The sequence below is a fragment of the Podarcis pityusensis genome (assembly GCF_964106645.2).
Source record: "Podarcis pityusensis genome assembly, chromosome: 16".
NCBI classification, from domain to species: domain Eukaryota; kingdom Metazoa; phylum Chordata; class Lepidosauria; order Squamata; family Lacertidae; genus Podarcis; species Podarcis pityusensis.
In genome coordinates, this window is record NC_138041.1 from 15,862,143 (window position 1) to 15,889,367 (window position 27,225).

At 47.6% G+C, this 27,225-nt stretch overlaps 2 protein-coding genes across 5 annotated transcripts in view; one reads left to right on the forward strand and one right to left on the reverse strand.

Annotated features, from left to right (window-relative positions):
* The window catches only part of AHNAK (AHNAK nucleoprotein), a 54,728-nt gene extending 43,249 nt beyond the window's left edge, over nt 1-11,479 (reverse strand). For all 4 annotated transcript variants that reach the window (XM_080985912.1, XM_080985911.1, XM_080985910.1 and 1 more), the window contains exon 1: nt 11,323-11,479. The gene's annotated coding sequence lies outside the window, so the exon portion shown is untranslated. The remainder of the gene's footprint in view (nt 1-11,322) is intronic.
* Nucleotides 1-27,225, forward strand: part of NAALADL1 (N-acetylated alpha-linked acidic dipeptidase like 1) — a 318,716-nt gene that overhangs the window by 211,187 nt on the left and 80,304 nt on the right. The window lies entirely within an intron of this gene.

Below are 27,225 nucleotides of genomic sequence, written 5' to 3' on the forward strand. Positions count from 1 at the left end.
CATATGAGCGGCATTGAAAATTCAATTAGGAAGGCAAAGAACTTGCCAGATACATTGGCTTGGGGGCACCCAGAAAGGAGACAAAAGGGAGTGGGTGTGCATGCAGGGGAGAGAGAAAGCATTTCTAGCACAAAGGAAAGGTTCACTGACCGTCCTAGTTGCACAAAGCTGGGACACGGGCATGGACGGGAAAGGAAAGCAGAAATGTTGTTCAAAGCAGGGAGGTGGAGGCACAGTGTGTTCAGAAGACCATGTTTCCTGCCATCCTCTTGGGGCTGTTGCTTGTGCTGCCATTTTTGCACTTGGGTGTAGCAGCTTCCCAAATATGAAATGCATGTCACTAGCAAACGGCTAGTGATCGCCAAAGAATTAATGCTTTTGAATTATGGTGCTGGAGGAGACTCTTGAGAGTCCCATGGACTGCAAGAAGATCAAACCTCTCCATTCTTAAGGAAATCAGTGCTCCAGTGCTCACTGGAAGGACAGATCCTAAAGCTGAGGCTCCAATACTTTGGCCACCTCATGAGAAGAGAAGACTCCCTGGAAAAGACTCTGATGTTGGGAAAGATGGAGGGCACAAGGAGAAGGGGACGACAGAGGACGAGATGGTTGGATAGTGTTCTCGAAGCTACCAGCATGAGTTTGACCAAACTGCAGGAGGCAGTGGAAGATAGGAGTGCCTGGCGTGCCCTGGTCCATGGGGTCACGAAGAGTCGGACACAACTGAATAACTAAACAACAACAAGTCCTGAAAACCTAAACTACCTTACAACTGTAAGACTTATGTGGGCAGGGGGTTATTTTTCAGGGAAACTGAAAGGGATCTGAGAAAGGCTTTCACTTCTTCTGGTGCAGGCACACCTCCTTCAATCGCTGCAGTCAAACAGGTTCAGTAGGTTTTGGATGCAATGTGGGGGAAAAACAGCCCTGCAAGACCTTTTAAGAAGGCTTTAAGAAATGAGAAATGAGAAACAAAACACTGCCTACATGTGGATTGTGTGGGAAGCAGCAAAGTGGAATGACCTGGGGGGGGGGGGGGCAAGAACAACAAGGTATGAAGACCCTGGCCAACAACTTGTTTGAGATTTGAGTGTGTGCCTTAAAGAGGTGTCCCCTGGAATCCTCTGCTGCACTCATGGGTTCCACCTTGGCAGGCCTAGAGTACACAGACACACGCCCCGCAATCAATTCACACACCCACACATCCCATTGGTATCGTGGAGACCAAGAACACATACCCAGCCCTTCCGTGCGCACATGCTCCTCTGCGATAGCTGACTGTACAATAACCTGGCCAGACACATCCCAGGCTCCTTGGTTCCACTGACTTGCCCTGGCTTGTCCCCTATTGAAGCTGCTGAGCGATCTCCAGGGCATGAACAGGCCCTTTTGCTGGTTCCCCTTTGTCTTGTTTTCAGGTACTGGGGGAACAAGCCCAACCACTGGCACCTTCCTCGCCACCCAGCTCTTCACACCTACTGTGTTGGGGCAAGCCCCAAAGAAGCAAGGGAGATCAGGCTGATAACGATATTTAAAAAACATGAGAGAGTGGGGAGGCCAGAGCAAGAGAAGTGAGCAGCTTTTGCCACTCCTGTTGCCCCCGGGGGCTGCAGCAGGCTGGGATCTGGCATTCTGCCTCTGCCCCAACCCTGTGACACTCCAATCCTAGAATTCTTGTGGTTGTGTCTCCTCCTTGCATCACCTTCACATGAAGCAAACACGGTGCTGTGTGCTCCAGTCTTTGTGAAATTGGGTCAGACTGGCCTCCAGATTCCTTGTGTCCTATTCCAGACCCTCCCTAAGCTGATTCTAAGCTCACTTGGGCAAAGGAAGCAGCAAATAACTCCTTTTGTCTTGTGTTGAAATTTAATTGTAAGGCAGGGACATCTCTTTATGAACCTAAGAAGATCCCTGCAGGATCAGGCCCATGGCCCATCTAGACCAGCCTCCTGTTTTCACAGTGGCCAACCAGATGCCTGGGGGAGAAACTCCAAGCAGGACCTAAGCACAAGAGCCCTCTCCCCTCCTGCATTCTCACCTCTGGCTGTATGGCATAGCCATCGTGGCTAGTAGCCATCAATAACTCTTTCCTCCTTCGTGAATTTGTCTAATCCTCTTTTAAAGCCATCTAGACTGGTGGTCATCACTGCCTCCTGTGGAAGCGAGTTCCATAGTTTTCTTCATTTTGCACAGTGCAGAGAAAGTATTGTGTGTGTGTGGGGGGGGTGTTTCCCACATGCAGAACTAAACTCCAGGTCAACAAAACTGATGGGCTTAAGATTCAGGACAGGTAAGAGGAAGCACTACTTTGCAGTGCTTAACTGTTCCTGCCTAAACCAACCTAGTTGCTACAATCAGGAGAGATGGGTAACGAGAGATGGGGGCTTTTAGATTGTGGCACTCCATCTTGGGAGGGAGAAGTCCCTTCCCCAAGAGGTCCACACAAAAACACTTTCGTTCCTCCAATTATACGTTGGAATTTTATCTTATTATAGATCACTTTGGTGCTTTGTTTTATTGTGATTTTGCTTTCAAAAACTATTTGTTGTTTCGACACTGCATTATTTTATTGTAAGGTGGCCATCTAGTCTCTGCTGAACTAGCTCCAGCAAAGCTACTGAACGCCAGTTCTTGGGAGTCAACAATGGCTCAAAGCGGAGTAGGTGGGTGGGTGAGTGCCTCTGGACCCCCCTCCCTTTGAAAGCTTCCCACTGCCTGAAACAGGTCGCTGGGATATATGGCCCTTTGGCCACATCTAGCAAGGCTCTTCTTACAGATTGCCAGTATCCTTCTGGTCAGGACCATGTAGGTTGAGAACAATGCCATTATCTTCTGCTGAAGTCAGAGTCTTCAGTCCAGCTCTCAACAATATGCACTTGCAGCAGGAATCAAGCAGCTAGCTGCCTTTATCCTCCCAAGTTCAGTCAAACTCCAGCAGGTTCCACCGACCCAGCCTGCCACATGTCAAAGAGAAAGATGCCTTTGGAGGACTGAGCAACACACCCACATGGCTCCCACAATGCATGGGCTGGTCCCTGCCTCTCATTCCAGAGTCACCGGTTAGGGCAAACAGGTGAAGATCTTTTCTCTCAGGAGGAGGAGGAGGAGGAGGGTGGTGCTTGCCTTTCCCCTGCCAAAGTCTAACTGCCCCTCAATCACCTACGTTCACGGAAGAGGATCTTTACTGTCTGCCTTCCTGTTTAAACGATATCCCCTGCGCATGAATTTTTATTTATTTACGTTAGATTTAAACCTCGCCCTTCCTTCCAAAGGAGCCCAGGAGAAATGGGGTGCAGAGGAGGGAAAGAAGAACAGAACGACGATAGAGACGCCAGGGAAACAGCCCCAAAGGCTGCCCATCCGCAGGCAGATGAGAAGACATTCTCCCACTCCAGAAGGCAGAAGGGGTGAAGTTGCACAGAGCAGCAGAAGCACAGAATCGTAGAGTTGGAAGGGACTCCCAGGGGTCATCGTGTCTAACCCCCTGCAATGCAGGAATCACGGCTAAAGGAAGCCCTGACAGAATCAGTAACCCCCACACCGTATGCCAGGAGAGGGCTGTGAGCATGCTCACATAAATAATGACACCCACCCAGCCACAAAGGAGGTTGCCCACTGCTTCTCTGCCTGATCAGGACTTTTAACTCCATCCAATCGGCTCCTGCCAGCGGCAGACGCATTTCCACATCAGGTGCAACCAGATAATTACATCTCACACAATCACTTCCAACCCAGAGATTTAGCCGAATTACCCAACCCCAGCCAAGGCTTCCCGTTGCATCTCTGCATGACTCACAGCTGTGGGAAACAATGGCACACTTTTGGCTTCTCTTGCTTTTTTTGTCCCAATAGCACCCTGGTCCAATCCAGAATGCATAAAGAGCATGATCCACTTCCGAACACGAGGCTGCTTAGGCGGCATACTGAACAAATCCAAAATTACGATCTGCTGGAATTTAAAACCACATATATTTGACAGAATTTACTTGTGTTCTCACAGAAAGCCATGGAACTGAGTCCAGTACTTGACCCTCTGAAAACTCTCCCTGCACTTTCCCCCTTTGTAACCATGAGGGCTTCAAAGTTGGTTGCTAGTGTTAAATGAAACCAAAGGATGCTGAATGCGCGAGTCCAGTGTGTCAATTTCTTCTGTATATGATGCTCACACACAACACACCAGAGACTTGTTTCACATTTTAAAAGAGCTTACTCAAGGCCTAAACGGATGAAGCTTGGAAGACCAGAATGTGCATGTATCATATTTACCTAAAAGTAGCTGGCTGAGGCAGGGACTCCAAAAGTTGCTGCAGCAGAGCAGCAATGGGGAGAGGCGGTTTTATTCCTTCACCTGCACCAGTTCCCAGTTCTAAATTTCCATTCTGCCCCCTGCCCGGAAAGCTATTAGAGCAGTAGCAGAAAAGATATGGGTACCAATAACCAGGAAAGGGGAAGTTTTAATTGATAGCATAGAAAAGCACAAGAGCCAGGGGTGGCAGGGGGAGGGGGGAGATCTTTCTATAGGAAGCTGACGTGCTTGGAGCTAGAACAAAGGAGAGTTGGCAGCTGTCAGTCAGGAAGCTTGGAACCTCACAAGTCTTCAAAGAACATGGGGGAGGTTCTTACTCTGCCAGCCAGTTATGCCCAGGGCCATCTGCGCTCTGCACTGAGAGAGGCAGGATTTTGCAACGCGCATAATTTTGCATGCTCTTTCCTTTTGCATGAATACATATGGAGGCATGTAATGTGGATGCCCTAACCACACAAACTATTTTCCCCAAAACCCCTCTGATATTTCAGTGGGCATAGCCCAGATATCTTCAAGCACAGATACGCGCAACCATTAAGCTAGGAATTTGGTGAGTTTCTTTTTCTTTTCTTTTCTTTAAAGGAAAGCTAAGATTCTTCGGGAACTTAGTAATTCCGCACCCAATACTTTTGGGGTTTTCGTCCTCTAATATTTCATGGAATTCTGGCCTAACACACTCTGGCTTAATTTCGCTGCTCTCCAAAGTGTGGAGCAAAGCCACAACAGCCCTCATGGATAGTTCAAAGTTCAATTCCCATTAAGGTGGATGACATGTATCGCTCCAGACTTGGGGGGTGGGGGGCGGGAGAGAGATCACCTTGAACCAAAGGACTCAACCCCCTGTCCCCATACAGCTGCAACTTGCAATTGGAAGAAGCCACTCCAGACACAAGCGGACCGCCTCAGTAAGAACTAGGCTTAAGTTTGTCCGTCCCTTTGTCAATTATCACACTGTCAATGAAAAGCCAAATTGGTCTTGCAGCTGTTGGTTTTCTAACTAGGCAAGGGAAGCTTCCTCCCCTCCCCTTTTCACCTTCGTTCTCGTGTACCAAAAGAGGAGCAAGGACATGAGGGTCACAGGTCTCTTACACACCCTCAACAAACATGTGAAGTGTCCCAGAACTGCAAAAAACAGGTTACTGCCTTTGATTAAGAGGACGAAGGGATGGGTGTATGGGAGGCTAAATTGTACAGAGCTGTTTTCAAAGGCAGGACTTTGTGTGAATGCTGAGATTTTGGAGAACGACAGGGGCACGACGGATGGGGGACAGAATGGGGACAGTTAAGAACAGGATTCAACTACCTGACAGTCCTGGCTTTTTCTTTTTTAAAAAATCAAGTTTCTAGTCCTTATAGTTGTGAAATGTATGCTTGAAAGCGTGTGAGCTGATGAAATCTCAAGAAGCCGGAGGGGCTGCTAACTGAAACTTTTTCTGAAACGCCAGTGCCCTTGCCCGCTCACCTAGTACCAGCAAAACCAGAATGATGCAAGAGTCGAAGTTATGCAAAGCAATTATGAAAATGGATTGAATTCAGATGATTTTTAATGGGTTACTCACCGCCTCGGCTGAAGGCTCCACCATGCTTCTGAAATTACTAACAGGGACCAGCCTGTGCTTTCTGGATTTCCCAAGAGCGACATACAACCTCCCACTTTTCCTCTCTCTCTTTCTCTCTTCCACGCCCCATATCTTAGCCCCACCAAGGCAATGTTCTCCTCCATTTCTGGAGCTGAAATCCCAGGCGCCTTTTGCTTTCCATTTGTCCTTCTCGTTCAGGATTATTCCACCCTTTTCAAAGACAATACCAAACTGGCAAGGAAACAGTTTTTCTCCAAAGCAGCATCCGCAAAAAATCTTGGACAGGAATCCTGGAAGGACCAGGCCTTTGCAGCACATTCTGAGCTACGTTTCCTTTAGGAACATATGAATTAACTCCACGTCTCACGTGCACCAACCTCGTGAGCAGAAACGCTGCCGCCGCCCTTGCAGAGCAGGGATGTCCAAAGGAACTCAATTCTCTCCCCCCCCCCCCAAAAAAGAGGTTTTTGGTTGGGTTTCTTTGCTTTTTAAAGTCACCTACAACTCTCTCCCAGAACTGAGAAGGCACCCCACTCCAAAATCCACAGCTGGGCAACACATCTCTATTTAAATCAGCCAAACTGTTACAAAACAGTGTGCAAACTTTTGAGTTGTCCAGATGAGGTTTAAACTTTGAGATCTGCATTTGAACTCAGTCTGAAGATGGAGATTGCAGACTGATTTAGCCTTCTGCTAGGTGCTTGCAGGGATCAGGTTACACACCTAGGATTCTCTTTGTTTCAAAAAACGCAAAGCCAGGCTATTACCCAGATCTGCCTCACACCGTATACGAAATGCCCAAGTTCCTGGTTAGGCAGAAGTAGAAAAAGAGAGCAACATAATAGCCTTTACATTAGGAAAGCCAGAGATTAATTTTGGGTGGTGCACTAGCTAAAAGAGTCAAGCAAAGCCAAGTTATGTAGTACAATGGTACCACTGGTTACAAACTTAATTCTTTCTGGAGGTCCTTTCTTAACCCGAAACCATTCTTAACCTGAGGTACCACTTCAGCTAATGGGGCCTCCCGCTGATGCCGTTGTGCGATTTCTGTTCTCATCCTGAGGTAAAGTTCTTAACACGAGGTACTACTTCCGGGTTAGCGGAGTCTGTAACCCAAAGTGTTTGTAACCCGAGGTATCACTGTATTACCTAGCAGCTGGCAGGCATGCAATCCTCAAAATGCAAAGCTTCTCTCCAGGTGGTCGAAAACCATCCTCCCTCTGGTTGTCGATTTGTCCCTGAACAGCGAAATTTGGTATTGGGAAGACCACGTCCCAAAACGTACACTAGCAACCTGAAATAATTGCAATCACCCCCTTTTTTTTTAGAAAGACTCCAGTGGAAAAGACCTTCTTTCGGACCCTAAAGTAATGTTAACCTTCAAAGCGGTTTCTCTCTCTGTCTCTTCTCCCATTGCTTAATTGTGCCCTCAACAAACCCTTGCAGCAAAGGGACACATGGTGAAAGGCAAATTAACACACTGTGCCTTGAAGACCAGGCCAGGAACCACCTCATGAACAAACTGGAAGAAGGAATGCAACACAGGCCTTACCAGGCAGGAAGGTGCAAGGTGGACAAGGCAGGGAAGCTGGAAAACACAGAGTCCCTTTCAAGAGCTGAGGGGAAGAAAATGCCAGTGAGGGGGAAAGGAAACGTTTGCGGGGGACTCAGCCAGGGCTGTCTTCAGGTTGCTTTTTAAGCCTTCTTGTCCTGTCCTAGCAATCTCTTAAATCTGCTGTCTTTCAATGGGCGCTTCAAGGTCCTGCTTCTCACTGAGGTGGTAAACTTCTGTCAGGGCTATACAGCTACAGGTTGCAATTTATGTGACTGAATATGCGCCCATGCCAACAAATAAAACCCAGTGATCAGGGAGCATTCAGTCAGCTGAGCCCTCACCTGCAGTCTAGTAATAAAGGCACAGGGTTGGCTACTTGAGGACTACTAGGCCTCAGAATAGGGCAAGAGTGGGGAACATGGGGCACTCCTGATGCAGCCGGACCCCCAACGAGGATGACCAATGTTCAGATGGGAGTTAGATGCCAGCAATATCTGGAGGGCTCCCACTGGCTGCCCACCCCAACAAAGCGTCATGTCAGGAGTTGGGAGTTTTTGAACTTGAAGTTCTCTCCCTCCCTTACCAACCAAGCGAGCCACCCCCTCCACAGCCCCCAAAGTCCCCAGGCCAAAGCCCTAGCTGACCGACTGTGCCTCTGGCGCCAACCATGAATCTTACCACTTTAAAAGAGACAACACACACAAAACTTTGTCCAGCCTGCTAGCCTGGCCAAGACACCCCTTGGCCTTGCTTTGTGTATGGGTCACTTCCCCCCCCCAACTTGGTTCACTTGGGACGTTTGGCCTCTCCTCGAAGACACTTTGAAAAGTGGGGTTGGGGGAGAAAGTGTCTCCACTCCCGACCCATCAAAGCCCCTTTTCAGAGCTGCCCATTCCAGTGGAGACTTATAGGGGAAACCCAGCAACTTTTGTGCTAGGAAAGCTTTTGGGACGCCTGCCACGCAGGACAAAAAAAGGGGGTGAGAGTTAATGTTCAGTGTCAACTAAATTCAAATAAACTTTTGTGGTTGTCGTGGGAGCTCCAAGCGAGCTGCCATGGGGCCAGGAACTGCTCCAGAAAGTGTCTGGGGGGTTAGTGTTGCACCAGGCCAGAGTTTGCTTGCTGCAGAGGTGCCACGCCCAAAGGAAACCCATGATCCAGCAACCACGGTGGTGGAGGAGGAAGAAGCGACAGAACCAGTATGCTCCGGCCTGCCCTACCTGCCAGGGCAGAGGCCAACACCCTTTTCACCTAACCAAATCTCGGCCTTGCCCAGAGATACAGAGCAGAACTGAGAGCAAAGCTGGGTGTCATTGTGGAGCCATCTGTGGCTCTGGAGAGCCAGCCAGGAGGAAAACAACAATCCTGGATGAGAAGAGGTGGAGGAACTCCCCAACAAGAGTGGACTCTATAATAAGACGGAGCTCTAAACTGGCCCCTACAATCTGCTAGGGGAACCATGTCTGCTACAGGACAAGGATGTGGGGTGCACAGAACAAAGGTGGGGGACTTATTGCCACTGTGGATTCCTATAGGGTGGGGCACAGAGCTGCTCAACCGCCTAGCCCAGGGGGCACAGCCTCAGAAATGCACATTTCTATAAATCTCCCCAGTGGGCCTCTAAAAATTAAACTCACCAGTGTTATGGAACAAGCACTCCCCTCAGCTATATAAACTCCCACAGAATTATTTGCAGCCCCCTAGATCAGACACCCCACATGGTCCCATTAAAATATCTGTGTTCCTAAAGAGGAGAGTTTGGCTGCAGAGGGAAGAGAAACTTTCGTAACTCTACCCTACAGAAGAAACACGTCTTCAAGTCTGTCCCATGGATTTGTAGACACTTCTTCAAAGCCCCATGGAATAGCTTACCAATAGCTGTGCAAAGGCCCCTGGCTCCCCCAGAATGCCCCATACACTGACAGAGAATAGTCTTCTTTATTGAAAACCTCCCCAAATCTCGCCCTGCTCCACACCTAAACAGCTCCTGCTGACAAGCCACGTGCAAAGTGCTTTCCCTCAGACTCATAGAGCTCCCAGATTCCCCCAGCCTCACCCCACAGAAAAGCATGCACACAGCCAGTTTCTGTGGAACTTCACTACCCCTCCTTCAAGGCGCCTCCACAGACGAGACCCCCCCCTACTTTGCATGCAACGTGTTGGCTCTTTTGCCCCTCTCTCCTGCTTGAGAGAGATCCCTTCCTGGACTCACCCGCCCCCCCTCAATCCCAAGTTTTGGAGCGGGGCTCAGCCCCTCCCTCCCTCTGCCAGCTAAAAAGCCTGCTTCGCATTAGTCAGTCTTTCCAACCACCGCATTCCAGAGGCAGCTGGAGGGGGGCCAAGTGGGGGGGAGCGGCAGGGAGGAGCTTCCCCACCTACTAGAGGGCCAGCCCCGGACTGAGCCAGGCGAGGCGGCCGCGGGGACGGACGGCCGCTCCCTCTCCGGCGAAACGACGCGCAAAAGTTTGAGCCCAGGAGGAGTCGCCGCGCCTGTTGCAGGCTGGATCCGAAGTGACATCCAGCGCAAGACGCAAAGCGTCCCCCCCTTTTTTTTTGCACGCGGATTCGTAAGTGCAGCACATTCCCCATTCTACAGATGACCAGACTTTTCTCGACAAGCAATGCGAAAGGGAGCCACTCCGAATTAAGCCAAGAGAAAAAATACTCTCGGGAGGGAAGTGGAATTTCGAAGCCCATCCAGCCCCTAGAAAAAAACACACCCTTAGGACGGGGGGGGGGGCAGAGATGAGCTTTGCAAAAGACTGTGCAGACCTTACTCCCCCGTAATCCGAAAGAACGCAAAAAAGGCGTCATTCCCTCAAAATTCAAAAAGTCCGAAGAGGTTGGGAGGGGATCTCTAACACACACACACCCGTTGATTGCAACCGGCCGATCTCCTGAGGGTTGCACGCCTTCCGATCTGCAAACTGGATGCCACAAAAAGAAGTCACTCCGGAGTAAGCCAACGCCTTGACGGGCATGCGCACCAGCGTCTCGTGCAGCAACCCTGGGGGGACATCCGAGCTCCCCTCCATCAGACTCGCCTCCGGACAAAACCCTACTTCCAAAAGCACCACCCCCTCGCATCGCCCCTCAAGCCCCCCCCAGCCAACTAGCCCAACTAACGTCGTGTAAACAAGCCGATGGTTTTCTCTCTTTCTCTCACACACACACACACCGCCTATCCACACGCGGATAGCCTCCCAGTTGTGGATCCAGCCCCGCTCCTTCACCAGGTCTTGCTACCCCCACTTCTCAATGGGCACCCCTCCCCTCAAAGTACGATAGGGCGGGGTCACACCCAGCGGAAAGCCCTGGACTTTCTCGAAGTGAGAGGGAGTGAGTGGGTGGCTCTTCTCCAGAGTCATTTCCATAATTTCGGTTTCCAATAAATACGAATCGGCACAGATCCCGGAATCTCCCGCTCGCTTGGTCACATCTCCGCACCCGAAACCGATCCGGTTTCTACGCGCACCAAAACTTTCAAACTTTTCCATCAACTTCTCTGCAAAAAAAAGGGCTGCGGAAGCTCCGCCACCCTCCCGCCTCGTGTGCCAAGGGCGTTGCCCAGAGGTGCCAAGGCTGGACGGGGGGGCTAAGCAAACAGAGAGGGGAACCCTTTTCGACAAGGCACAGCTTTTAAAACATACAAACTTTTTGAGGGGGGGGCGCTTGAAGGAGACTAACTTGTGCTCTGCAAAAATGTGCCCAAGTTTATTTTCAAGTATGCAGGAGGATGGGTGGGGGGCGAAATTAAATAGAGTCCCGTCAGCCCTGGTGAGGCTGTGGCCGTGCGATGGGGCTACCAGACCTCCCCCCCTTTCCCGGCCCAAGCTGACCACCTCCCCCCCCCACTGCCTGCCAGCCCGCCCGGATGGTACCTGCGGGTCCGTGGCCTTCAGCTGCCCGGCACGGCCATGCCCGGCGTCGTCCCGGTCGCTGCTTCTGCCCAGACCCCGATCCTGTCCTGGATTCCTGGAGGCGGTAGCTGAGCCCCGGCGAGCAGGCTCTCTCGCGTGGTATCCCTGCCGCAGGAGCGCACCGAGTGGGCAGCACCCAGTCTAGGGCTGCGCTCTTGTAACTCTCAGCCCGGGATGGGTGTGACTCTCTCTCTCCGCTCGCTCGCTCCCCTTCCCGGAGCTGGGGAGGGAGGGACCAAGCCAGGCTCAGAGGAGAGAGAGAGAGAGAGAGAGAGAGAGAGAGAGAGAGAGAGAGAGAGAGAGAGCAGCGGAGCAAGCTCTGCCCCCCACCCCACTCACTCTCAGAAGAGGAGCCTGCTGGATCAGACCAGTGGCCCACCTAGTCCAGCATCCTGTTCTCACAGTGGCCAACCAGATCTGCCTGGGAGAAACCAAGCAGGATCCGAGCGCAAGAGCCCCAGTTGTTCCCAGCTAGCAGCCATTGATAGCCCTCTCCTCCGTGAATTTGTCCAGTCTTCTTTTAAAGCAATCCAAGTTGATGGCCCTCCTGTGGCAGTGAGTTCCATAGTTTAACTATGTGCTGCATGAATTACTTCCCTTGCCCCCTCCGTCCTGATTCTTCAAGCATTCAGCTTTCATGGGATGTCCACAAATTTTGGTGTTAGAGAGAGGAAGAATTTTTTCCCTCTATCCGCTTTCTCCCTGCCATGCAAGATTTTGAAAACTGCTATCATGTCGCCTCTTTACTAAAAAGTCCCCAATGCTGCAACCTTTCTTCGTGGGGGAGCACTCCACCCCTAGAGCATTTTGGTTGCCCTTTTCTCAAACTTTTACAATGATGCAATATCTAATTCTTCTCCAAAAGGACAGTGCCAGGACAGAATATGGGGGCAACCTGTGGGGGCAACCTCCAGGTCTTGATGGACTTCCAGCAACCAGCATGCCAAACAGTCAGGGATGAGGGTAGCGGCAAAGGCAACAACCCCTCTGTAAAAGGGAGCCCTACTGGATCAGGAGGACAAAAAGGCACCTAGGCCAGCATTCCACATCCTCCCAGAGAGGTTAGTCAGATACCTCCCACAGCAGTAGACTCCCCCTTCATGTCCCTCAGCAGCTGGTGTTCAAAGGTAGACTGCTTCTGAATCTGGAAGCTCCATTTAGCTATATGACAACTAGCAGCCAGCGGTGGTGGCTCTTCTCCTCCACCTATTCCATAAATTTGTCTCTCACCACCTTGCCATATTCAGGTTGCCTCTTCCTAAATTCTGTAAAGTGTTATATATATTTATTTTACTATTATATATAATATTTATTATTATAATATACCGTATTTTTTGCTCTATAAGACTCACTTTTTCCCTCCTAAAAAGTAAGGGGAAATGTGTGTGCGTCTTATGGAGTGATTGCAGGCTGCGCAGCTATCCCAGAAGCCAGAACAGCAAGAGGGATCACTGCTTTCACTGCACAGCGATCCCTCTTGCTGTTCTGGCTTCTGGGAGTCAGAATTTTTTTTTCTTGTTTTCCTCCTCCAAAAACTAGGTGCATCTTGTGGTCTGGTGAGTCTTATAGAGCGAAAAATACGGGTATAGGTAAAGGTAAAGGACCCCTGACCATTAAGTCCAGTCGTGAACGACTCTGGGGTTGTGGCGCTCATCTCGCTTTACTGGCCAAGAGAGCCGGTGTTTGTCCACAGACAGTTTCTCCGGGTCATGTGGCCAGCATGACTAAGCCGCTTCTGGCAAAACCAGAGCAGCGCACGGAAACGCTGTTTACCTTCCCGCCAGAGCGGTACCTATTTATCTACTTGCACTTTTTGGGGTGCTTTCAAACTGCTAGGTTGGCAGGAGCAGGGACTGAGCAACGGGAGCTCACCCTGTCGCAGGGATTCGAACCGCCAACCTTCCAATCAGCAAGCTCTAGGCTCAGTGGTTTAGACCACAAAGCTACCTGCGTCCCTATAATATAATATAATATAATATAATATAATATAATATAATTGATATATAAAATACTGTAAGGAGCCAACTCCCCACCTTTTCCTCCATCCAGATGAGCCTTTCAAAAGAAGGGGGTCATACAGCAATGCTTTTCACACTGGGTTGGGGGACAAATCCTAGGATCCCTCAGCAGCAAATGTGGGAGTATTCTCAGTGGGAATATAACTACAACTACAACTAATCCAGAATGCAGCAGCCAGACTGGTGACTGGGAGCGGCCGCCGAGACCATATAACACCGGTCTTGAAAGACCTACATTGGCTCCCAGTACGTTTCCGAGCACAATTCAAAGTGTTGGTGCTGACCTTTAAAGCCCTAAACGGCCTCGGTCCAGTATACCTGAAGGAGCGTCTCCACCTCCATCGTTCTACCCGGACACTGAGGTCCAGCACCGAGGGCCTTCTGGCGGTTCCCTCACTGCGAGAAGCCAAGTTACAGGGAACCAGGCAGAGGGCCTTCTCGGTAGTGGCGCCCTCCCTGTGGAACGCCCTCCCACCAGATGTCAAAGAGAACAACAACTACCAGACTTTTAGAAGACATCTGAAGGCAGCCCTGTTTAGGGAAGCTTTTAATGTTTGATGTAACATAGTATTTTAATATTCTTTTGGAAGCCGCCCAGAGTGGCTGGGGAAACCCAGCCAGATGGGCGGGGTATAAATAATAAATTATTATTATTATTATTATTATTATAAGTAAAGGGGTGCAAGCTTCACGGGAGACATCTAGCTTAGCACTTCAACAGCAGTGGGTTTAGGTACGTTCCAGACTAGGCTGGCACCAGACGTGATGAGCAGCTTTGCGCTCCAAGCCCCAAACCCAGCAGGGGGGCCCATTGCAAACCCTCAGCACCCCATAAGAACACAAGAGCCTGCTAGATAAGGCCAATGGCCCATCTAGTCCTGTTCCCTAGGGCAGCAGTTCCCAGACACCCTTCCATAGACTTCTTGAATACAGTGGTACCTCGGGTTACATACGCTTCAGTTTACATACGCTTCAGGTTACAGACTCCGCTAACCCAAAAAAATTGCTTCAGGTAAGGAACTTTGAGAACAGAAATCGTGCTCCGGCGGTGCGGCAGCAGCAGCAGGCCCCATTAGCTAAAGTGGTGCTTCAGGTTAAGAACGGTTTCAGGTTAAGTATGGACCTCCGGAACGAATTAAGTACTTAACCCGAGGTACCACTGTATTACTGTGGGTGCTTATTATTAATTAACACGCTGCCTTTTCCCCTGACAGCAACTCAATGTGGCTTACAGATAAAAATAATAACAGCTTAAAACAGGGGTGAAATCATAAAAATATTAAACATTGATAGAGTTAAAACTATATCTATCATTCAATTAAAACACAAAGATAATTACAATAAAAACAGCAGAGCACCAGCCTTTTCATTGAAAGTAGTCAGTTCCGAAAAGCCTGTTGGAACCAGAAAGTTTTCACCTGCCAGTGGAAGGACAACAAGCAGGGAGTCAGTTCAACTTCTCTAAGGAAGTCTGGGAGCAGCCCCCGAGAAGGCCCTTCCCACACACAGCCCTACCAAGTTTGTCTGCAAAGGTGGCGAGACCAAGAGCAGGGGGGCCCCCACCCCAAGATCTCAAAACCAGGGCATGTTTGTACCAGGGAATATGGTCTTTCAGATAACTTGGACCCAATCCGTACCACTTGATTATTTGGTCTGCCTTTTGTAGCAACTACAATGTGTTGTGCTAGATGCTGTGTGTTTTTGCCTCTTCTTCTATTTCTTCTATATTTTATACCAAGGAATTCAAATGGTAATGCAGTAAAATACAATGTAAAAAGTAAGAGAGAAGCGATTGAAAATCGTTATATTTCATGCGAAGGATGTGCCAACTCCCATCTTCAACCACAAATCTGCAGACATGCCGCAGACCACCTGAATTAAGCTCACAGACCGCTGGTGGTCCAGGGATCACAGTCTGGGAGCCCCCTGCTCCTAAATGACTAACCAGATGCTTCTTGGGAGGAGAGCACAAGCAACAGCACTCTCCCTACCTGCGATGTTTCCCAGCATCTGGTATGCAGAGAGCATAGCCATTGTGGCAAGCGAGTATAACTGGAAGCTCACAGGTCCAATAAGCAACAACTTTGGAATTCTACCATTAGGCAAGCAAGCAAAACTACTATAACAACATTTTATATTTCCGATTTGGGCAAATACCTAGGTAAAATACAAACGAGACATTCAGACAGACTGAAACATATTAAACAACAGTGGAAAGAAGGTCAAAATGGGGCTGACTAATAAACCACAACATTTGCAGGAACACACACACACACAAAACAACCCTTTAAAAAATGCCCCAGACCATCCCAATGAGAAGACAGTCTGTGTGTGTGTGTGTGTGTGTGTGTGATATGGAATGGCGGGTGCTGAAAGAAAGGGCCATCCTGACTGACTGACTGACTGACTGACTGACTGACTGACTGGAACCAGGAAAAAGGAGCACTCAGTACTTCAACATTTTGGAGCAGTTGTCCCGCTTGAAAAGCTGTAAACCATGGGTAGGCAAACTAAGGCCCGGGGGCCAGATCTGGCCCAATTGCCTTCTAAATCTGGCCTGCAGACGATCTGGGAATCAGCGTGTTTTTACATGAGTAGAATGTGTGCTTTTAAAATGCATCTCTAGGTTATTTGTGGGGCATAGGAATTCGTTCATTTTTCCCCCTTCAAAATATAGTCCAGCCCCCCACAAGGTCTGAGGAACAGTGGACTGGGTCCCTGCTGAAAAAGTTTGCTGACCCCTGCTGTAAACATTCCTCATACAGTGGTACCTCGGATTAAGAACTTAATTCATTCTGGAGGTCTGTTCTTAACCTGAAACTGTTCTTAACCTGAGGTGCCACTTTAGCTAATGGGGCCTCTCACTGCCACCGTGCAATTTCTGTTCTCATCCTGAAGCAAAGTTCTTAACCTGAGGTACTATTTCTGGGTTAGCGGAGTCTGTAACCCTAAGCATCTGTAACCTGAAGCATCTGTAACCTAAGATACCACTGTACATTGCCCAAATTAACTGGTGGAACTCACTGCTGGAAGATGTGTGATGACTACTAGTTTAAACATTATTTTTTTTTGGGGGGGGGGGGGGACAGAATGAAGCCAGGAAGTTAGTATGAAAAGAAACTTATTGAAGAGTTGAAGTGACCCTCCACAGCTGCCCCAACTCCTATGGAAAGGGTCCACTACTCACCTGGATGAGAGAAGGCACTGCCACTGCTGTAGAAAGGAGATTAGGGGCAAAACTAAATAGTCAGAAGTGTAGATCTTGAGGGAGATGGGGGTGGTGGCTGGGCCACAAACTTCCTGTTGGTTGCCCGTGTATGACGGAAACTCACCACCTCCTGTGGCCCAGAGCAACAAGCCCTCCTTCCCCCAACACCTGCTCTGTTTACAGGCTATAAATACACCATATAGAGTGCAGCTTGTTTATATGTTATAGATACCATGAAAACCTCTCCAATTGAACACTGGACTCCTCACAGCTGTCAATCAGGGGCACATTATCCACCCACCCTTGTTCAGAAGAGCTGCTTCTTATGCACAGTAACCTTCCACCCAGTTCAACTTTTATGACTGATGGAGACTAATTTGCAAATCTGTCCAGCACTTTAAACACACACACAAACACACATGACCACACCTTGTGGCAATGAGTCCCACAAGTTTATTTTGCACAGCAAGTTAAAATATATTTTGACCAATGCTTCCAAAAAAAGACTTTACTGGACAACACAGACAGTTACACCCCTAGGACAGGGTGGGCAAACTGCTGCCCTCAGCCTAATTTCATTTGGGTGGCCTGGGGAAAATGGGGAGAGAGAATAATAGAAGTACCATATAGATCAGAGTTGGAAAGGACCCTGTGGATCATCTAGTCCGACCCCCTTATAATGCAGGAATATGCAGCTTATGGGGATCAAACCTGCGACTTTGTTTTTATCAGCACTGCGCTCTAACCAACTGAGCTGTTTGAAGAGAGAGAAGGAAGAGGTAGCAGAGAGAGAGAGAAAAGGGGGTAGCGGGAATAGACGAGAGAGAAGGGGTGGCAGAGATAGAGAGAGGAAGAGGAAAAAGGAGTGGGGGGGGGGAGAGGGAAAGAGAAAACTGTTGCCTCTAGCCTAAGGTTACAAGACGTCCCCATTTCCCGGGGACAGTCTCGGATTTCAAACCAGACCCCTGACAAAATCCATTGAAGTTGAAAAGTGTCCCCGGATTCATTGAAAAAAATCTGGTAACCTTACTCTAGCCCCATCTACTTCTGGCTTGGCTCTCATCCACAGCTGTCTCCAACCCTGCCCACCACCGGTGTGCTGCCCACCTGACATATTTTATCAATGGGGGGGGGGTGGAGGTCCTAGAATTATGGGAGGAGAAGAAACATCTCTCTGTCTCTTGCCCTCCATGCACCCAGTAATCACTTTTCTCTTCCCAAGCTGCCTGGGAAGCATCACTGACAGAGTCTCTAATTACAGCCGGGACCTTGCTCTGTAGTCATAACAGAAAGGCGGATTAAAGTCCAGGCTTATGCTGAGTGGGAATGCTGGGCAGACATCACCTCACACATAGCTAAGGCAGGCAGACTATGGCCTGAGGAGGAAGAAAATAGCTGTCGAGGAGATAATGTTAATCATTATGTTTGCAGAAGGGATTCCTTCTCCTAAGTTACAAAGAGGCAAACTGAAGCCACATGCAGCGCTGAGAATTTGGAGAAACTGATTTGCAAGGAGCAGTGGAGGTAGCTGGAGGCCGAAAGGACCGCCCCAAGTGTTTAATTAACTTGTGGAACTCCCTGCCACAAGATGTGCTGCTTATGGCCTCCAACTAAAAAAGAACTGGATGCTATCTTCACTATGCATTTAACACAGCATCGTACGCTTTAAACAACCGTGGCTTACGCCTGAGACTGCTAGGAACTGTAGATTGTTAAAGGTGCTGAGAATTGTGATATGTATACTGCGGGTGAGGCCTCAGACAAATTCATGGAGGAGGGGAGAGGCCTATTAGTCACCACGATAGCTAAAAGCAGCTTCTGTGTAGGGTGTGGCCTTGCGTACCTCAGCAACAGGTGAGATATACATCACACACATACACAAAGTCAAAATATATATATATTTTTAAATAATATTTCTTGAGAATTTTAAGATTACAAAGAAACAAAGAAAAAAAAGAAGGAAAAAACAAGTAACATTTAAACAATACGAATCAATAAAAAAAAAACAAGGTCAAAAAGAGAAAAAAACAAAACACATAATACATCAAAAGCAAAAAGCAAAAATAGACAAAAAAATTAAAAACAAATCCAATATTCCCAAATCATTAACTGTCATTACCTTGTTTCATCGACCTCCTCACACCTCCCTTTTTTGTATTCTAGTTGTTAATTATCTCAGCAAATCCTTTCCATCTTTCATAATATTCTGTCATTAAATTACCTTAATCTATTTTAACCTTATCTTACCATAAAAGGCCCTAAAACTTAAAACTTAAATCTTATTTATACCAAATTCTCTTAACCATGACATATTCTTGCATAATTCTTTTTAACATTTCTGCTAAAGCCAAATAATTTCATTCCAACATTTTTCTAATACTCTTTACTTTTACAAGATTTTCCTAAATAAATTGTTCAAAACTTTCTTCCAATCTTCATCCAACGTCTCTTTCTCCTGGTCTTGGGTTTTGTCAGTCCTTTCTATCCCATCCATCTAGTCCATCAACCTGGTAACCTTATATCCGAGGCCCTTGGATCTCTTCCATGTCCCATCCGCAGATCTTCTTCATATTTATACCTGTGCTTTACTTTGTCTTCTGCTCCTTTCACTCGGGACACAAAGTCAAAAAATAATCCAGACATGCGTAATATCTGCATGTGCTAATATATGCAAATTTAGAAATATTTACTAGGATTGGACAGCCCTGTGTGCAAAGGGAGTATATTTACCTCTGAATAGGAGATGCTGGAGGGACAAATATTGAAGGAGTGCTAGGGCCTTTGTGCCTCGTTTGTGAGCTTCCTAGAAACATCTGGTTAGCTACGGATGCATTGCAGCCAACTCCTAGGGGCCAAAACGGCTCCCCATAAAATATTTGAATGGAATGGCCTGCCCAAAGTTCATGGGCATTGCCATTCAAATGGTGTGTGTGCACAATGTCTTGTGATTGATTATGCAGGGCAGGGCTTACCTGCTCCCCCCCCCCCCCGCCTCGCCCCACAGTATTTTATTCACGCTGGCACCCTTGTACTGGTGGAAACAGCATCTATCCTCAGGATTGGTGGAGCCACGAGCCACGAGAGTTGGGAGTGGAAGCAGCAGCCCTCCTGGCTATGATCCCCCCAGCAAGTGCCACAACTATACTATGGAGCTGATGATAATTCAGAACAAATGATGGCCCTTGCTTTCCCCCTTCTATCGAATCTTGCAGCTGCAGAGGAGTTGCAGTATAACCAAAGTTCCCAATTTGGGGGGGTGGGTTTTGCTCTCTACAGCTCCACTCCTTTTTTTCAACGTCATGGGGATGCAAGCAGCCAGCTCCCCTGACCCCACATGCCCCTCTGGTTTTACCAGTATGGTACAGTGGTTAGAGCAGGCTTCCTCCACCTCGGCCCTCCAGAAGTTTTGAGACTACAATTCCCATCATCCCTGACCACTGGTCCTGCTAGCTAGGGATCATGGGAGTTGTAGGCCAAAAACATCTGGAGGGCCGAGGTTGAGGAAGCCTGGGTTAGAGTGTCAGACTACTAGGACCTGGGAGAGACCACGGTTCAAATCCCCATACGGCCATCGTGAAGCTCACTAGGTGACCACAGAAGCCAGCTGCTGTCTCCCAGCCCAACCTACTTCACAGGGTTGTTGTGGAGGTTAAATTAAGAGGGGGGAGAACCATCTATGTCCCACACTGAGCTCCTTGGAGAAAAAGGGCAAGATATACTAAATGCAATCAATAAGATAAATGCCTCTTTGCCCAGGCTTCCTTGCAAATAGTCCTGCCAGCACGTGACTGTGAAGCACAATTAATTACTGTTTGCAAAACACTTCAGGATCCCAGAAGAGAGGCGCCAGAAAGTGGAACTTGTTCTTCTAATTATTACCTGGCTCGCAGGTAGGCTTAATTAGCAAGCATCACCGGCACAGCCCCTTGAAGTCTGTGAGGTGGCTGAGAAGGCTCGATGTGTGAAGAAATAATTTAAGATCAGAGTAAAAGAAAGGAGAGGAATCTTTAAAACCAGAGTTCTATGGAGGCATGAAGGAAGGAAGAGCATCAGCCATCAAGCTGCTTTTTTGAAATGGGTGTCCCCCACCCACAATCTTGGAACTAAGCCAAATGGCCCAGCTGCAGCCTGTATTGCACACACAACCGAGGGGAACTCCATGCAAGGGCAGAGGAACCATGATCAGGAAACTGATTTTAAAGGCTGGGCCTTTAGTCCCTCTTGCCCAAAACTCCTGCTCTGACTAGCAGTGGCTTCGCAGGTTCTTGGACAGAAAAATGTTTTTCCATCACCTCCCTACTGCCTGATCGTTCTAACTAAATTTTGTTAAAGACATGAAATATTAGCAACGTGTTTTATTCATTTTTAGCTGCTGCTGTTGATTTCCATTGCCGTTTGAGTATTTTAATATACTCGTGTTTAACTATTTTTAAACTGAGAATATTAATACTTCATTAGTGGTTTTCTTACAATCAAGCGGTATATAAATCTGGTTAAACAAAATAACAGTAAATTCTGGGACTTTCTGTATGAAAGGCAGGTGCTTATACCTACCAGCTGAGCTATAATTTTTTTCCATGGAACATAGGAAACGGTCCCATACCAAGTCGGACTATTTTGTTCCTGCTGCATTGTCAGCTCTGACTGGCAGAAGCTCTCCAGGGTCTAAGACAGGAGGGGCAGGGTGGGTAGGCCGCTGCTGCTGCCGCCCCTGACATCTGCCACCTGAAGCAGCTGCCTCATGGTAGGGCTGGCTGTACCTTATACCAGGTCAGGCACTTTGCCTAACCAGCTCTGTAATGCCTACTCGGACTCGCAGCAGTTCTCCAAGGTCTTTCCCACTATCCTTTTCACCGATGGGGATTAAACCCACATTCTTCTACATTATTACCTGCACTAGTATCACCTGCGCTATCACCACTGAGCTCCAGTCTCTCCTCCTTCCCTGCACTAAATACCAGGGCATGTAAAAATAGCATGCACTTGAGGGCTGGCTGAAACCTGCATGATTGTAAATCAGGCAATCCCAAACTCGGCCCTCCAGATGTTTTGGGACTACAATTCCCATCATCCCTGACCACTGGTCCTGTTAGCTAGGGATGATGGGAGTTGTAGTCCCAAAAAACATCTGGAGGGCCGAGTTTGGGGGTGCCTGTTGTAAAGTGTAAGGCACTTTGGGTTCATTTGGTAAGTAAAAGTGGGATATAAGTTATTAAAATAAATAAACAAACCTGGTGATGACTTCTACCCATAGGCCATTGCAGATCATGCACCACAGATAAACCTCTGAAAACCAGTTGCTGGGAACTGCAGGATGGGAGAGTGCTATTGCGCTGGAGTCCTGCTTGTGGGTTTGCCCACAGGCATTCATTAGCTGGAGCACAATGTAAACAATGATTCTTATGCCCGTTTCTTTGTTCCACCTTCACAGCTGGTGGAACGATCTCACCAAAAAAATCACGGATGTTTGGGCACTGCAAAATTTGCTTTGTAAATACCTTGGGAAGCAAATTACAGTTGCAATTTGCTATTTTTTTCCAACATGAATGAGCCAAATTGACATCCCTAGCTTCTGTTATTGGAGGCCCTGGTGGCTGTAGGAGTCAGGAGTAACTTTTGCCAGCTTCAGATGGTACACCAGTGATGACCATTCCTGGGATAGCCTCAATAGTCTGACTCATTCATTGATAAGCTTAAGGTTGAACAATTTCAGTGTCCTCTGTGTACGGCTGGCTTGGGAACTGAAAAACCCAGCGGTTGAGATGCTGAGTGGGGCATTCTACCATGCTCAGGTTTTGTGTCCGGATTTGTGCTTTTTGAAATATGGCAACCCTACAGGGTGACACCATTTTTAAAAAGAACTGTGCTGGCTGCCAATATGTTGCTGGGCAACCCACCAACCCAAAGGACCTTTTCAGTAGTAGTATCCTTTCTGTGGAATCAACCGCCCCTCTGAATTAAGACTACATTAATGCAATTTGCTTCCTAAAAACATGTTTGCTCTAGAAGGCATTGGAAGATGTCTTACACCATTGGTCAACCCAGTTCATTATTGCCTACACTGACTAGCAGATGCTCTCCAAGGTCTCAGCCAGGCATCTTTGCCCAATCCTACCTGGCAATGCCACTGGGGAGTAAAAGAATAAAATTTATTGAAGTAAATCAAACAAATCAATACAGTAAAAATAATAGAAGTACAAAAAAGCAGTGCAGTATATCTGGGAGAGACTTAACATTAGGTTTGGTAAGACCAAAAGGAAAACAAAATTTCACACAGTGAAATTTGTATGTATTTATTGTATCATAGACAAAAATCCCAAAAAATTATGTGCTGCTTGACAGGGATCGAACCTGGAACCTTCTCCATGCAAAGCAGATGCTCTACCATTGAGTCACAGCCAGACCCAAGAGACCTTTGCTGCCTGTTAACACCATCAGGTTTCTTTTAACCAACTGCCAAGTGCCCTTCACTTAGTGGCTGATGTTTTATTCTTAATTTTACTTGAGTTAACAGCTGTCAGGATGGCCGAGCGGTCTAAGGCGCTGCGTTCAGGTCGCAGTCTCCCCTGGAGGCGTGGGTTCGAATCCCACTTCTGACAACAGAAATTTTACTCGGGTTGTGCCCTGCCTTATTATTATGAAGGAAATTCAGATCAGAAATATTGTAAGAAATAGCATTGCTTCAATTACTTTTGGATTTTAAAATAACAATTTCCTTGCAAATTAATCTTGAAGACAGCTATAAAGAGGCATTTCAAACTTTGCTCCCCTTTCCTCCTTCCAAAATTGTGCCTTTGGGCATGAGGCCTTGTGGCTAGTCTTCCAGTAGGTAGGCCTCTGAAGTAACAGTACTGCTGAGGGAAATTTCAACCATCTGCAGTGGTCCAGGGCTGAGTCATGCTGAAACCACCTCAATAATGGCTTCTGGCTGCCACGTGATAGCCAGTCTCCGTGGCCAACGTGCCCACAGTCATTGCCACAAGGCAATGATGGAGATGGGGATTCCCTTGCTGCCCGCTGTGGGCCTTGTGATGTCATTTGCCCAAGTCCCTTGGCAACCCAGCCCAGTCATTGTAATATTTGCCTTTATTGTGCACCAGTCGCCGCAGCAACCATGTGCTGCTGGCAGGAGGAGGAAGAGGAGGAGGAGGGGATCCCCTTTTGCCTTGGAGCAATAAAACCAAAAAGATACAGTTTCTATCCCTCAGGGAGAGTCCCCTGACCCAGGCCTCCTTTCTTGCAGGCCAACATTTCTCAGGGGCTCTCCCCCCTACAGCGAGTCTCCTTCACCGCCTTCTCCTTGGTGAATCTGAGACTGAAAGAGGGCGCGCCACATTCCCACTCGCAATTTCGCGGCAGGCGAGAGGAGGAGTTTGATAAGAAGCAGACTGAGTCACTCAGGGAGGGGACTCATTTCAGGCACCACTAAGCCGCAGCTGAGCCTCCTCTTCTCTTGCTTCGCTTTGCCCACCCACCACTCCGAGGATGTGTTTATATCAGGAGGGTGGGCTTAAGTTGGCATGAGGCATTTTCTGTCCCCCACACCCCAGTCTTCATTCTCGGCTATACCGAGTCACCGACTTCCCCTTTTGACTCAACCAACCCAGCTCCCCGGCAAGGAACCACAAACCACAACTCAGCCCCATTTCCACAGCCCTGTTCTCTTTTCTATGCACAGAACAGCTGGATGCTACAACATAATATAAATTAAGAGTAGTTGCATTTTATTTTATTTTTGCAACGACCTGCTAGTCACAGGGGAAGAGTCACACTAGACATCTCACACATTTTGAAGGCTATCTTTGCAGCACGAAGGACTAGGAACTCGTTCTCTTTCTTTTAAATAAGATGAGAGGCTGAGTTCTGCATCCGATACCAATGTTTGTACTCGGTGGGGAGAGGTTGATTTGTTTATTTTTGGCATTTATATACTATCCGACCCCATCATGTTCTCTGGGCAGCCCGTAACTTAAGCTCAATCATCAGGAAATGCAATTAATTGACAACTAAAATACAGCTAAAACGAAAAGTTGCATGGAATCTTGCCTATTTAAACTTTACCGCTCATGAAATACTCAGCATGGTTCACACAAAATGGTAAGCTATGGTTTATTGCACTACAGCTTATTTCAGGTGTCACCCACATGACACCCATGGGTGGCAGTGTGCCAGTCAGTACCTCCTAAAGCACAGGTGAAAGGTCTCAGTAAATACCCCCTCAAAAATTCACAAAACAGGAGAGACTGCTTCTGTTTTTACCTCCCCTGTATTGAATAGGTGCCTTTAAACATGCCCACATTTTATTGGGAGCCGAGACTAGATGCCCTCCTCTTCTGAACAGGGCAGGACTGTTGCATTCATGAGGAAAGGTGAGGGAGCCACCTTTGTGGTTCACCTCAGGTGCTGAAATGTTGTGGGCTGGCCTGGAACAGGGAGAGGGGCAAAGAGTTTCTCTCATTGAGTATGTCAGTGGCTGCTGTAGGGCTCTTTCCCCCTTACAGATGAGATGGCTAATGGGATTTTCTTTATTTATAAAAGTGGTACTTTTTAGTGATTTCAATCGCTGGTGTGAAGTATTGTTTTTATTTGTTTGTTTGTTTCTTGTTTGCTGCCCATGGCAGCCATTTTGTTCTTGTACCTACAGCACTTTCATCATGGTTTGAGTACTGGCACCTCATTTTTTAAAAGGGAAAAAACCACAGTATAAACGTGTTTATATACCACTCTCTCATAAAATATAAGGGCAGTGAACAGCAATATAAAAACATTAAAAGCAGTACAGAACAAACATTAAAAGGACTGATTGCTCAAGAAAATCTTAAACAACTGCATAGGCCTGTCTAATTATGCAGCTGTGGCCCTTCCTCTTTGCACTTTTAGATGTGACAGCCATTTTGTGCCATGCCATGTCCCCCAACAGCAGCCATTTTGTGATTGTTACCCACAGTGTTTCCTAAAAATTCCAGATGCTTCCCACTGGACAAAAGAGTTAGCAACCCCTGACTTAGTGTTATGTGTGAACGCAGCCCAGTAGCTTAGCTACTGCTAAGAAACCACAAGTTGTAGCCACTGTTTTCTTCTTGCCTTGTGGACTGTGGTTTGTTTTTAACTAAGGCTTGGAATTTCATGGCTGCTTTGACCACACCACCCCGGATGCTTGCCAAGCTACAAAGGAAAGGACAGCTAGAAAACAAACTAAACTTTTGGAGAAACAAACCATGGTTTCCTCGACTGTGGGACAACCTGTAGTTAACTCATGGTTTGCTACAAACCATAGCTTAAACAAACTATGGCTAGGGTTATGTACACATTTCTGTTTTCTCTGGCCCCAGTGTGCTCCCATCACTGGTGCTTGAAGCTGAGTATACATGACATTCTATGTTCCATATCTATGCTGTTGGTATGTGATAAATATTACAGTCATACCTCAGGTTACAGATGCTTCAGGTTGCGTTTTTCTTTGGGGTTACGGACTGCTGAAACCCGGAAGTACCGGAACGGGTTACTTCCTGGTTTCGGTGGTCATGCATAGATCACGTTCGCAACCCAAGCGTCCACTGTATATTCTGCCCCCCAGCACACCTTGCCCAGGACCCCTTGAAAGAGGTACCATTCTGTGTAGTGAAGAGCAGCCCTGCATTAAGCAAAGTTTGTCCCATTGGCATTTTTTAAAAAAAGTTTACAGTGGTGAATATTAACTCAGTCTGGTATAACTCAGTTGGTTAGAGCGTGGTGCTGATAACAACAAGATTGCGGGTTCAATCCCCATATGGAACAGCTGCATATTTCTGCATTGCAAGGGGTTGGACTAGATGACCCCCCAGAATCCCTCCTGACAATTATAGACAATTCTACGGTTCCATGCTGGATATTATTGAGCCTAAAGGTCAACCTCTGTTCAACACCTGTGTCTTCAGATGGAGCTGCAGACTCACTCGGAGAACCTCAGCAGGTTCGAGGATGCAGTGACATTTAAAGGGCAAGGAGAGGAGAACAGAAGAATGATGCATCCTTTTAAAAGACCGGAATCAAGGGCTCTTTGTCAGAGACATGTGGATCAAGTGATCTGAAGAGCATGAATGCAAGCTCATCAAAAGGGCCCCACCCCTTCCCAAGCTGCAGTCTTGCCACAACTTGTGAGTAGAAGATAATGCCGTCTAGAGAATCCCCACTGTACCCAAAAATGTCCTTAAGGGTCTGCTTCCACTGTACCTCTTTAAACAGCAGAGTTTGATAGTCAGAAGGTCAGACACAGTGTTTATATTTTCTCATGAAGTGGAATGGAAAAGGTTGGGCAGCCTTTCTAGGGATATCTGACATACCAGGAAAAAAAACTTCAGGTATTTCTATAATTATCTCATTATGTACAAGGTAGAATGTGGTGGTGGTAGAGAACAAGACTGCGTTGCAGGAGGTTGGAGGAGATGATCCTCTGGGTCTCTTCCAACAAGTCTACAATTCTATTGATTTTAAAAATCTCTACAACGTAAGTCTTCCTCAGAAATCCAGCTCCCCCTTCTCTCAGGTTCAGACTTGAAGTAGGCAATCCCCTGGATCACCAAATGCCTTATTGTTTGTGTTAAAATCAGCCATGCAGGGTGGGGTCATTTGGTTCAGGGCTGGTTCACAGCGCTCTTC